The sequence below is a fragment of the Gossypium hirsutum genome, chromosome A01 (assembly GCF_007990345.1).
Source record: "Gossypium hirsutum isolate 1008001.06 chromosome A01, Gossypium_hirsutum_v2.1, whole genome shotgun sequence".
Taxonomy (NCBI): domain Eukaryota; kingdom Viridiplantae; phylum Streptophyta; class Magnoliopsida; order Malvales; family Malvaceae; genus Gossypium; species Gossypium hirsutum.
This window is the reverse complement of record NC_053424.1, coordinates 91286244-91300284: the sequence shown is the minus strand read 5'-3', so window position 1 is coordinate 91300284 and position 14041 is coordinate 91286244. Positions and strand designations below refer to the sequence as shown.

Sequence of the window (14041 nt, the reverse complement as noted above, 5' to 3'; positions counted from 1 at the left end):
AAAAGTTGCCTAAATCATTTCTAATGCTCCATGCTTCCTGGGATTTTGCCTCGAGAAACTACTAAGTCAATTCTAATGACTTAAACTTTCATGCACGCCTAACTTTCGTAAGGAACTAAAAATTTATGGTACGATTTGCATGCTTTATTAGAAATACATTCATATCATTATTAAGCTAACATAATAATTTTTGAAATAATAGAGCTTTATTTATATTGAAGTTTAGCATACTTAACAGAATTTCAATTTATTGAACAAAATATACCCTAATCATAATTAAAAGAAAAATTTTATTCTGAGTGGAAATAATTCAAATTCAATTTTTCAGTCCCCCTACTTAAGATGAACAATGTTCTTATTGTGTAAAATGAATAGATACTACACACCAGGTAGGATTCTAGAAAAGAAGAGGTGAGTCAAATTGACTGCGTAAGTACCAAGCTCTCTATAGATCCAATCCTAGACATGTATATACCTATTGCCACACTTTTTACTCTACGAAAATAAAAATTCCTAATTAGACCTAATCCTAAAATGCCTTAAGAAGAGAAATAAAGTAAGGTCAAATCCCCCATTTTATTTATTTGCAGACCCTTTCGAATTTGACTCATCTTTTTCTTATGAATCGCTTCGCTCCTTCTTCGATAATGGACTCCATGGTTCAAATGTAAAATCTGGAGATTCAGGCACAAAAATAAATGGGTCATTGTAAATTTTCTTAACAGCACTTCACATTGAGTCATCCCTTATTTTTAAGTATCTTCAGTAAGCTTGTTGCTGCCATTGCATATGCTGCATTATGTCCATCAACATTGACAGCTTATTTAGAAGATCTGGGCTAGGCGGTTGAGCTCTGACCATTGAGGTTTCGTCATCAGGTTTAACTTCTGGTTCCAGTGGTTCCACCTTATCAAGGACTTCAGCCAATTGCATTAGTTTGATCTCTATGGAATCTTCTTCCTCTTCTTCGGTATCCTCACTTTCTTCAATTCGCTGCTATAGAACAAAATCTCCAGCTATTCAGTAAAGGTCCCAATCTGTGATTTTACGCTAGCTATAACCTGTCTTCTTTACGTTTGCAAGAATTTTAACTTTCAAGCACAAAATTGTTATCGTAAAGGAAAAGTAGGCTGGGCCAGAATGTCTAACAGTACAATTCTGCATCACTCTAAGGATGATTTTTCCCACATCAATGGTCTTTCTAGTTAAGATTGAATAGAATAAGACCATTCGCTCTAATGAAATTGTAGTCCCATGTGAGCTAGGCATAAGGCTGAAACGGATGAAATAGAACCATACCTTTGCTAGTGGTGTCAGATATTCTCTTCGACAAGTGTAGATTCCTTGCTTTGACACAACCCACTTAGAACCTGGAACTGTAAGTTCCTCAAGAATTTCTTGCAAATTTTCAGGCTTGATATTGCTCATCAAGGAAGAATAATCATCATTTTTGAAATCAGGTAATTCAAAGAATTCATTAATAGCATTTGAAGTTATTGGTACCTTGATTCCACGAACTGGAACTTCCGTCAGCTCGCTTGAGGTTAAATTTGCATAGAACTCGTGAACTAATTCCTCATCCACATTAGGTCTCTTCTCACAAAACAATTCCCAATTGAGGGTTTCAATAACTTGGCGAATATGTGTCATAAAATCTTTGTAGTTTCTCTCTTTCAATGTAAAGCGCACAATACAGCGCACGTTGAGGGTAGGTGTGCACGAGGGTGGGCCTACGGCATGCGATGGAGCTGGGGCTGCTGGCTGAATGACTGCTTTTCAGTTAGGAGGTTTCAGCACTTGAAGGTTTTTTGTGCTTTAGGTTTTTGAGTGATGAATGATGAAGAAGGTCGTATTTATAATGAAGGGAATAGGACTTAAAGTAGAATTCTTAGAGAAATTTAATAGCTAAAAACTCTAAGTTCTAATTCTAATCTAGGTTAACAACAATTAATAATTAAATATATGCATATTAAATTATTAATGCTATTAATTTATTTAAAAATAAGATAAACTAATCCTAATTCTATGCTAAATTCATAAAAATTAATATATAAATTATAATAGATATAATTATATATTAAAGATTATCATTTAAAAAAAACTTAGCAAATAAAATATGATTAAATTCACACTAATCCTAACTCTATATAAAGTTGATAATAATTAATATATATTATAATGGATATAATTATATATTAATAATTATCATCTTTTTTTATTAAAAACATTTATTCTAGAAGCCTTTTGAAAATATTTACAAAAAGAGGCATTTAATTTTTATTATTTACAAAAAAAGCAACCAAATTTTAAAAATACTTTAATTAAGTCCCTAGACTTAATGAAAATTTGAAATTGAGTTACAATTTAAAAATTGGATCAAAATTGACCCTCTTATTTGGAAAACCAAAAATTTAATTTTATTTAGGGAATAATTTCTCGAAAATTTATGTTAAAATCAATTCCCAGGAAAGATTAGAGGGCTCACAAGCGATCCCGCTTAAGTTCCAATCTCCTAGACAGAAATTTTTTAAACATACTAATCCCGAAAATATACCCTAAATCATTTATTGAAAAGGAAAGTAAGAAAATTCAAACATTTGATAAAATGAACGAAATTTGATTCCGTTCAGTCTTATCTCCCCAGTAATGTTTCAGGCGCTGAGCATTAACTTGAAAATTACCTCCCTTACCTTGGAGTTCAACAACTCCGTATAGATGGACGTGATGAATTGTAAATGGACCCGACCAACATGATTTTAATTTGCCTGGACAGGACCTTAATCTGGAATTAAATAACAAGACTTGCTGACCTGCTTCAAATTCTCAAACTTGAATGTGCTTGTCATGCCATTTCTTAAGTCTCTCCTTGAGTAATTTAGCATTTTCATATGAGAACATTTGGAATTCCTCTAGCTCATTGAGTTGGAGCATCTGTTTCTCTTTAGCAAGCTTCGGATCCAAGTTGAGTTGTCGTAGGGCCCAGTAAGCTTTGTGCTCTAACTCCAGGGTTAGATGACAAGCTTTCCCTAGGGTGACATCCCTAAAGGTGTCTTGTATGCTATTCTGTAAGCCCATAAAGCATCATCCAATCTTTTGGACCAATCTTGTCGGTTCGGGCAAACTACCTTCTCAAGTATGCCTTTGATCTCTTTGTTCGCCAGTTCAGCTTGCCCATTTGTCTGTGGATGGTAAGCTGTAGTGACCATTTATTTCGCTCCATGTTTATCTAATAACCATTTCAACCATTTGTTCACAAAATGGGACCCTTCATCACTGATAATAGCTCTTGGGGTTCCAAACCTTGTGAGCACGTGTGTCTGCAAAAACTTAATTACAACCTTAGCATCATTTTTCGAATAAGCTTCAACCTCTACCCACTTAAACACATAGTCTACTGCTACTAATATGTACTTGTGAGCAAAAGACGGTGGAAAAGGACCAAGAAAGTCAATACCCCATACATTGAATAATTCTACGTCAATGATATTTGTTCGAGGCATCTCATTTCTGTTGGTGACATTTCCAACCCTTTGACATTGATCACAACTCTTTACGTAAGCATATGCGTCCTTGAACAGTGTTGGCCAAAAGAATCCAGCTTGTAATACTTTGGCCGCAGTACGAGTACCTCCGAAGTGTCCCCTCTTGGAGCTGGGTGACAATGGTATAGAACCTTTTGTACTTCATCTTTTTCCCGCACACTTTTTAAACAAGTATGGTTCTTCCCAGAAATAGTACTTCACATCATGAAGAAACTTTTTCCGTTGATGATATGAATTATCAATCGACATTAAACCACAAGCTAAATAGTTAGAAATATCAGCAAACCAAGGGGTATTATGAACATGATTTACCTTCAATATATGTTCATCCAGAAACGTCTCTTAAATTGGTATAAGAGGAGAGTTCCCTTCTTGCGGCTCCAATCTAGACAAGTGATCTATTACTTGATTTTCCACTCCCTTTTGATCTTAAAATTTTAAATCAAACTCTTGAAGTAGAAGTACCCATCAGATCAACCTCGGCTTAGCATCTTTCTTAGAAAGTAAGTACTTAATTGCCGAGTGGTCATATAAACAGTCACTTTGGTACCTAAAAGAACACAATAGCAAGTAACTCTTTTTCTATTACCGTATAATTCAGTTGAGCTCCTATCAGAGTTCGACTTGCACAGTAAATGGGATGAAACACTTTGTTCCTTCGCTGGACCATGACAGCTCCTATCGCGAAGTCACTTGCGTCACACATCAATTCAAATGGCAAATCCAAGTCTGGTGTGATGATTATGGGTTCCGTAACTAACCGACTCTTCAAATATTTTAAAGCCTTTAAGCATTCCTCATCAAACTTAACGTTGAGTCCTTCCCCAATAATTTGCATAAGGGTTTAGCAATTTTAGAGAAGTCCTTGATAAATCTTCGATAGAAATCGGCGTGGCCCAAAATGCTCCTAACACCCTTTGCAGATGTTGGAGGTGAGAGTTTCTCAATAACATCTACCTTTGCTTTATCAACCTCTATTCCATGTCTTGTTATCTGATGCCCTAGAACAATACCTTTTCGTACCATGAAATGGCACTTTTCCCAGTTGAGTACCAGGTTTGTTTCTTCACATCGCTTTAGTACCTTCGCTAGATTGGCTAAGCAATTGTCATAAGTATGTCCAAAAACTGAAAAATCATCCATAAAAACTTTGAAATACTTCTCAACCATATTAGTAGAAATAGACATCATACATCTTTGAAATGTAGCAGGTGCATTACATAAACCAAATCGCATACGTCTAAATGAAAATGTACCGTACGGGCAAGTGAATGTTGTCTTGTGTTGATCTTCTGGTGCTACTATAATCTGATTATACCCTCAGTATCCATTCAGAAAATAGTAGTAGTCTCACCCCACGAGTTTATCCAGCATCTAGTCCAAAAACGACAAAGAAAAGTGATCTTTCCTAGTCGCCTTGTTCAGCTTCCGGTAGTCGATGCAAATTCTCCATCCCGTAACCGTTCTAGTCGGTATCAACTCGTTATTCTCAGTTTCAATGACTGTGATACCTCCTTCATGATGGGGTTCAGTCTTTGTTATCCATCAATCGTCCCTTTTTCACCATCTTCAAGGATAATCTTGTGCATGCATACAGATGGATTAATTCCACGAATATCGGCTATAGTACATCCAATAGCCTTATTGAATTGTTTCAATACAAGGATGAGTTTCTCTTCTTGCTCACTAGTTAATTCTGCTGAAACAATCACAGGCAGAGTAGAAGCATTACCTAAATAAACATATTTCAAATGTGAAGGTAGTACCTTGAGTTCTAATTTAGGTGGCTCCTCGATTGACACTTTTGGTTGGGTATAATCCCTTTTCTCTAATTCCAAAGATTCAGAATGGGATTGCGGATTAAATCTCTTTTGATTAGCTTCTAACAACGTTAAGTATTCATCCTCCTCTTCATCATTTGGAGGATCTGATGTCAAAATTTGTTCCAATGGATCCTCAACATAGTTGAGCTCCTTCTTCACTATTAAATCCTCTAAATCAGACATTACAGAACAATCATCAATTGTGTCAGGAAATCTTATAGACTTAAAAACGTTAAATGTTACTTGATTATCCTGAACACGCATAGTAAGCTCGCCCTTCTACACATCAATAAGGGTCCTTCCGGTTGCTATGAAAGGTCTTCCTAAGATAATTGGCACTTCTTTGTCTGCTTCAAAGTCTAGGATAACAAAATCAACAGGGAAGATAAATTTATCTACGCGTACCAATACATCCTCGATTTTTCCTTCTGGATGTGCTAAAGATCTATCTGCTAATTGAAGTGTAACCATAGTTGGTCTAACTTCACCCATCCCCAACTTCCTAGATATTGACATAGGTATTAAGTTAATACTCGCACCTAAGCCACATAATGCCTTACCGCAATTCGTTGCTCCAATGTTGCAAGGTATGGTAAAACATCCAGGATCCTTCAACTCTGGGGGTAATTTGTCTTGAAGATATGCACTGCATTCCTTCGTCAAAGCTACTATCTCAAATTCTCCAAGTCTTCATTTTTTGGACAAGATATCCTTCATGAATTTGACGTAGTTTGGCATCTGCTCAAGTGCTTCAACCAACGGGATGTTGATATGAAGTTGCTTGAGTAGGTCTAGGAACTTCTTGCACTGAATCTTCTGCTTCTGTTTTTGAAGTCTTTGAGGGTAAGGTGGTGGTGATTTCTTTACTAGAACTGGTTGATTCATCTTCTATGGCAATTCTACATCTAACAGAGTTGTTAGTTGATCAGAATTAGCTGGTTTTAAAATTACCTTATCAGGTTTTACAGATTCTGGTTCTTGTGAAACTAGAATTTCAATACTCGGTTGAACTTCCTTTGAATCTTTAGTGTTAACTTGCTCCTTTTCAGCTTCGATAGTGTTGGGCTCTACCGTCTTTCCACTCCTCAATGTCAACGCTTTGCAATGCTCCTTCCCCATATTCCTTGGATTCTCAGTATCACTAGGTAAAGCACCTGGTGGTTGGTTCCTGAGTTCACTTGCAAGCTGGCCCATTTGGTTTTCCAGGTTTTTCAATGTAGCTGCTTCCCTTTGGATTAAGGCATCATTCTTGGCCACATATGTCTTCAATAGATTTTCTAAGCTGTTGGATGGTTCAGGTTGGGTTGGTTTCTGAACTTGTTTGGGAAAACTAGGCGGCTGGGTTGGTCTAGGTTGGGCATAAGTGTTACTAGTTTCAGCCCCTTGGTTACTCCAGGAAAAATTGGGGTGATTTCGCCACGATGGGTTATAAAAATTGGATTTCAATCCTTGCCTTCCTCGATTTTGGTTCTGGTTACCTATGTAGTACATGGATTCTGGGTTTGATGAACATTCTTCAAATAAATATCCTTCCTCACAGTAAACACCGGCTATACTTTCAAATTGGGTTGGTGGCTGTGCTGCAAAACTGTTAGACCCATTAGTAGTAAGGTTTTTTAACATTAAGGATATTGATGATACCTGAGATGCGAGTGAAGTAAAAGCGTCTACTTCATGTATTCCAGCAACTCGTCTTCCTAACGCTGCTTGATTGGTTGGTCATTGGTAATTGTTGCTGGCAATCCTCTTAATGATTTCATAAGCCTCATTATAAGAATTAGAATGGAGAATAACATTAGTAGAAGCATCTACTACCATCCTTGTGTGAGCATTGAGACCATTATAAAATGTCTCAAGTTGGATGCAATGTAGGATTCCATGATGAGGGCACTTTTGTAATAACTCATTGTATCTTTCCCTTGCCTCATACAATGACTTATCATCCATTTTTTGGAAGCCAGTGATCTTGTTCCTTAAATTAGCATTCTTGCTAGGCAGGAAATACTTAATAAGGAATCTTTCTGCTAACTCTTGCCTTGTGGAACTTGAGTTATACATTTTGGCATGAAACATACATATACATATATCTTTCACATTTCATTTAAACGATACACTAAAAAACTTGCCAAAATACCTTCATTTGATTCTCATATTGGTTCTGTACGTACCTGTATCACTTAATTCAATTTCACTTTCATTCTCATCTTGACTTTGCTCGTTGACCCGTTCGGAACCGTTAAGGATACTCAGCAATCACATATAGCTTGTACAACACCATATCCTAGATATGGTCTTACATGTTATCACATATCAATGCCACTATCCCATACAGGGTCTTACACAAAATCGATTAACGATGCCAATGTCCCAGACATGGTCTTACACGTAATCATATAATGATGCCAATGTCCCATACATGGTCTTACACATAATCACAATACAATTCCAATGTCCCATACATGGTCTTACACATAATCACAATACAATGCCAATGTCCCAGACATTGTCTTACATGTAGTCTCATATCGGGATCCTAATGTCATGATATTACTATCCTATATTATTCCTAAGGTTCGTACGGGACTTTCGAATGTCGTAACTCTGTTGATCTCAACTTGTAATCATGACCATACAGCATTCAATTCAATTCAATAATAAATAAGCATTTATAACACAATTTAAATACGTTTATTAACATACGAACTTACCTCGTTCGCTATAACGACGAATTGGATCGACTAATCTAAAACTTTTTTCCCCCGTTCTAAATCCAAATCTTGATTTTCTTAATCTATATAATAACAAAATTTCCATATTTAATCATTAATTCATTCAATTTAACATAATTTACACTTTTTGGTAAAATTACACTTTTGCCCCTATTATTTCACATTTTTGCAATTTAGTCCTTAACACATAAAATATAAAATTCATGAAATTTAAACAATCCCATGCCTAGCTGAATATTACTCAATCATATATAAGCCCATTTTTCACTTTATTCATACTTTTAACCACATAATTTTATAATTTCACAAATTAGTCCATAGTTTGCAGTTTTACACAAAATCACTTTGTAAAATATGTGAAACTATCATCAAACTTCCATATTTTATCATCAATCACCAAAAATCATGAATATTCATCAATGGCATCTCAAAAATCTATAACAGTTTCAAAAACAGAGATACAAGCTAGCTAGATTAAGCTGCAACGAGCTCAAAAACGTAAAAATTATTAAAAACCGGGCAAAAACCAACTCCAAAGCTTGGCCAAACCTAAATCACTCCCATGGCTGATTTTAGATTGAATTTTTTGTGGGGATGGTGATAGAAATAAAATATGGTTTTTGGTTTTATTAATTTTAACTTAAATTACTTATTTATCTATTAAACCATTAAAAACATTTAAGTTACACCAAATGCCACTCCACTATCATCCAATAACTCACAAATGGGATATTTTCCACATAAGGATATTCATTTTTAAGTTCTATAGATCTTTGACACCTTTAGCTTATAGAACACAACTTTTATGCTATACGCAATTTAGTCCTTTTTACCGAATTAAACACTTAAACAATAAAATTTCTTCACGAAATTTTCACACAACTCTAATATCATGTTGTGAATATTAAAATAACAATAAAATATTTTTTTTTGACTACAGATTTGTGGTCCCGAAACCACTGTTTCAATTTGACCCAAAAACAGGTTGTTACAGACATGCCCCTATCTCTGCCCGTGCGCTCAATTCTGAGCATTCTATTTTACAAAAATTGGTACAGGGGACATACGGCCTAAACACATGCCCGTGGGGTAGACTGTGTGTCACACATGGATTAGGCTCACGCCCCTGTACCTACTCATGTGGACAAAAATAAGGCTATTTACCAAGCCATTTTGCCACCCTTTGATGTACACACCTACACAATACAACATAGCACTAATCTAAGCATTTACATACAACCAAATCAGCCACAACCAAGACATAAACTCATCATTCACTTGCTACTATCCATCAGACACAAACATCACATACTTAACAACTCAAATCAAGTGAAATCCCACATCCATGACAGGCATCATCATATAATTTACTTATACCAATAGTAGCCAATTTCAAATGGCCTTATACAAAATGAACTTTCAACCAATATCAGCCAACACATTTGGCCAAATCAATTATGACACAAATCAAAATGACGAAGTCCCTTATACATGCAATAAATCAAAATGTTGAAATCATTGGTACCAAAATAATTATTGATAGTGTGAGTGGATCTCCGACAGTCTCCGATCCTCGAGCTAGCTTGGTGACACTTTAAGACAAGGGAAAAGAAGGGGAGTAAGCTATAAAGCTTAGTAAGTTCCTATGCAAATAATAAGCATCATAACCACACATTTAACATACAATTAACATAATGACACTTGGCATGAATTTTCTTAAAATCATATAGTCATAACTTACTTAATCACCACCTTACCAAGGTTTCATCACATACCAAGCTCATTACATATGAGTTTTACGTACATACCTGTACCATCTCGCAACATAGCCATAGTCTTTCACAACTTTGATATTCCCATTGAAGACTCGGAATATTAACCAATACTCAGAAATCTTGCACATAAGTTCCATATATGTAGTTAAAGCTACCTCATATCTCATATTACATATAGGCTCATTTTTTAGCTATTCATGGGCTTGCTCACACAAGCTGTCAGTTAGGACGTAGCTACACAGTGCTGCTCACACAAGCTGTCAGGAATCTGTAACACATGTTGAACTACCCAGCCACTGGTAGGACGTACAAGACCAGCACCTGGATCACATAAACACATGGGTTCTTAGTGACATGTCACTCATATCCTATTCTATTCCTAAGGCTTAATTGGAAATTCTCGCTTGTCAAAACTTTGTTGAATATGCCAAAGAGTAAATCACAATTCATACAATATTAAAGTATTTAAAACATAAATATAACACTGCATCATTTACATACGAACTTACCCCGGTACAAAAATAATAGATTTTGACCTAATCATCATACACTTTGTTTTTCCCCTATCTAGGTCCGACTCTCATTTTTCTTAATCTATAATAACAAATTTAGCTTATTTAATACTCACATTGTTTAATTCAGTCCAAAAATCATATTATGGCAAAATTACATTTTCCCCTAAGGTTTCACATTTTTACAATTTAGTCCCTAGGCTCGTAAATTGAAATGTATTCAATTTCTTCAAAACCCCGGCCTAGCTAAATAATTTTCATACTTATACCAGCCTGCATTTTCCACTTAATCACACTTTACTACTTATTTTATAACTTTTACAAAAAGGTCTCTTTTGACATTTTTACCGAAAATCACTTAGCAAAAATTATTTTTCTAACAACAAACATGCATTTGTTGCCATTAGCCATCAAAAAACACACATATCTAACATGTGTCAAACCCTAGACCTTAATCATACCTCAAATTGGTGCTAGAAATAGGTAGATCAAGTTACAATGACTTCAAAAATATAGAGGGCATTAAAAATGGGGCAAGAACAGACTTACAATCGAACTTGGAAGATGAAAAAACCCTAGCTATGTCTTCCTTTTGTAAATTTCGGCCAAGGGGTAGAAGATGAGCAAAAATTGGCTTTTATTTTGCTTATAATTCATTTATTAACCAAATGACCAAAATGCTCCTAACTTAAAATATAAAAATTCTCGTACTTCATGTCCATTTTTGTCCACCAACTTAAGTTATGGTCTAAGTACCATCTAAGGGCCTGTAATTTAAAATTTCATAACAATTAGACACCTTTAACTTATAGAACTCAAGTTTTGAACTTTTTTGCAATTTAGTCCTTTTTGCTAAATTGAGTGCTTAAACGTCAAAATTTTCGAATGAAATTTTCACAGAATCATTCCATAAAACTGTAGACCATAAAAATATAAGAAAAATAATTTTTTCTACATCAAATTTGTGGTCCTGAAACCACTGTTCCGACTAGGCCGCCCAAAATCAGGCTGTTACACATAAAAACTTGCCATACTAAAGCATTATAACCAACCTTAACCTTAAAGATTCACCTACCAAAAACCAATTTAAGTATACATTCAAGGCTAACCATTCAACTAGATATAACATTATAACATAACATTTAACATATTAACAACCTAAAACCTATATACATGCCACTTGACAACTACAAAAGAGCATGAAGGAAAAAAATAAGCTTAAGAAGCTTAGTAAGCCCATACTTAAACATCAAACTAACTTACCTTGATTGATAAATATATACAAAGAGATAATATACAAAGCCTGATATTCAAGTACAAAATTCACAAATTACATTAGTTCATGTTCTCATATCAAAACATATAATCATAATCTTCATCTCAAATAACTTATCACATTCACAACCAACATCTCATCAATGTAAATGTCTCACATATAAAAAATAACATCTAACATCTTAAATAAGTATTAACATTTATATCCATAACTCAATTGTACCTTCCATTGTAACAACTCGATTTAGGGCCAAAATGGAATAGTGGTTTCGAAACCATGAATTTGAGGTTGAAAAAACATTATTTTGATTAAGTTTTAGTGTTTATATTATGATTGCATAATCGTGTGAAAATTTTGTTGCGAAATTTTATCGATTGGGTGTTTAATTTGACGTTTAGGACTAAATTGAAATAGGTGAAAAATGTGTGTGTTCTAGTTCATAAAGTACTTGATTGAAATGGGGGTTTTAATTAGAGGTCCTTAAATGGAAGTTAGACCATTATACTTTATGTGGACAAAAATTTGGACATGGATGGAATTTAGAAAGTTTAGTAGTAAGGGTATTTTGGTCATTTGCATAATAAATGGAATAAAATGGGAAAAATAACACAAAAATGTGTTCATCTTCATTTAGCTTGGCCGAAACTTGCATGTTCTCCATATCTAGGGTTTGTTTCAAGCTTTCAAGCTCAATTGTAAGTGCATTCAAGCCCTGTTTTTAATGTTCTTTACATTTTTGAAATCCTTGTAGCTCGGTTTACCTATTTCTACCATTATTTCGAGTTAGGGTTTATGTTTAAAAATTTACCCATGAATGATATGCATGTATTTTGATGTTTGATGGTAGAATATGAATGTTTGAGGTTAGGAGAACGATCTTTTCTAAGCGATTTTTAGCAAAAACGAGCAAAACGGTATAATTGGTAAAAATACCTAATGCTCATAAGTGCATGTTACAGTGAGAATTTGATGTTGTCCTAGAATAGAAAAATGATCAACATGTCATAAAACATAAGAATAAGGGCTGAAATTAAATTTCCGAGGCTAGGGGTAAAATCATAATTTTTTAAAAGTTAGGGGGCAAAAATGTAATTTTTCCATAATGTGATTTTTGGACTGAATAATATAGATGGAGCGTAGCTAGGTCACATGTATGGTGCTGAGTGCACATCATGTGTACAAGAGAGCTACAAGGTACTATGTAGTAGTTAGGTTACATGTGTGATACGGGATGTATCCCATGTAGACAAGAGAGCTACGGGAGAGATAAATGTAGCTAGGTCGCATGTGTGATTCCAAGTGAAGGACACCATGTAGACAAGAGAGCTATGAGATAAATTGGCTAGGTCACATGGGTGGTACTAAGTGTTCACCATGTGTACAAGAGAACTGAATTATATGAAATATGATGGTGGGGCTGTGTGCTGAAACCATCAAGTATCGAGGATTAATCCAAATTGTTCAATGGGGTGGTTTTAAGGTGACATTGTAATCATGGACCTATACTTGTGATGTATGAAATGTGATGAAAATGAATTGTGATATGCATGTTAAAATGAGGTTAATACAAAGAAAGTGTGAAAGAGTGAATTAGCAATAATACTGTTTTGGACAGTCACAGTGACGTGAATTTGAAAAATATCCAAAAATAGTAGGAACTTAATTAGAGGCTGAATGAGATATGAAATTAGATCTTAATCAGTCTATTCCCATGTAAAAGAAACAGAGCAAGTAAAGGAACTCTATATTTTGAGATATTTTTATTTGTGTGTGACTCGCTCAGAATGACTATGTGATCCCCAGTTCTAAGTTTGAAAAATCAGTAAAAATTGTAAAAAAGAAATTAAGAAATATAGTTTATATGTCTAGATTCATTATTGAGTCTAGTTTTAAATGAAACAGATTTCATGGATATTTGAATTGTGTACTAGGATAAATTAAATTCGTAGTGAATAGAGGTCAGATCAGTCAAGCTGTATAACAGGGGAAACTTTAACTAATAAACTGTACTAATTGGCTGGACCAAAAATTCTAGAAACATTTTAGTAAGAAGTAATATGAGTCTAGTTTCAGGAAAATTTTACAGATTTGAATTTCGAGTCTTTTAAATCGAGTTATGATTTATTTAGTGAATATGATGCAGGAGAGACAGCTTGACCAAAGTAGAGTAAATAGTAAAATTAAAATGTAGATACACTTGAGTTATTGTGTAAACATATTAAATTCTTTATTCATTATTTATATTCTTGCTTACTAAGCTATAAACTTACTTTCTTTTCTCTCTTTTGTCTTATAGTGTCGTCCAGCTTGCACAGGAGTCAAGGATAGTTGAAGATCTGCCTACACTATCAATACTTTTGGGTATTTGAATTGAACATTTTGAA

The 14041-nt window shown here is 34.6% G+C and overlaps 1 non-coding gene across 1 annotated transcript; it reads left to right on the top strand.

Annotated features, from left to right (window-relative positions):
- The first annotated feature begins 7238 nt into the window (after positions 1 to 7238).
- LOC121208382 (small nucleolar RNA R71) lies at positions 7239 to 7345 on the top strand. The gene has a single exon (XR_005903390.1). It is a non-coding gene; the product is annotated as a small nucleolar RNA R71 (small nucleolar RNA).
- Positions 7346 to 14041: the final 6696 nt, after the last annotated feature.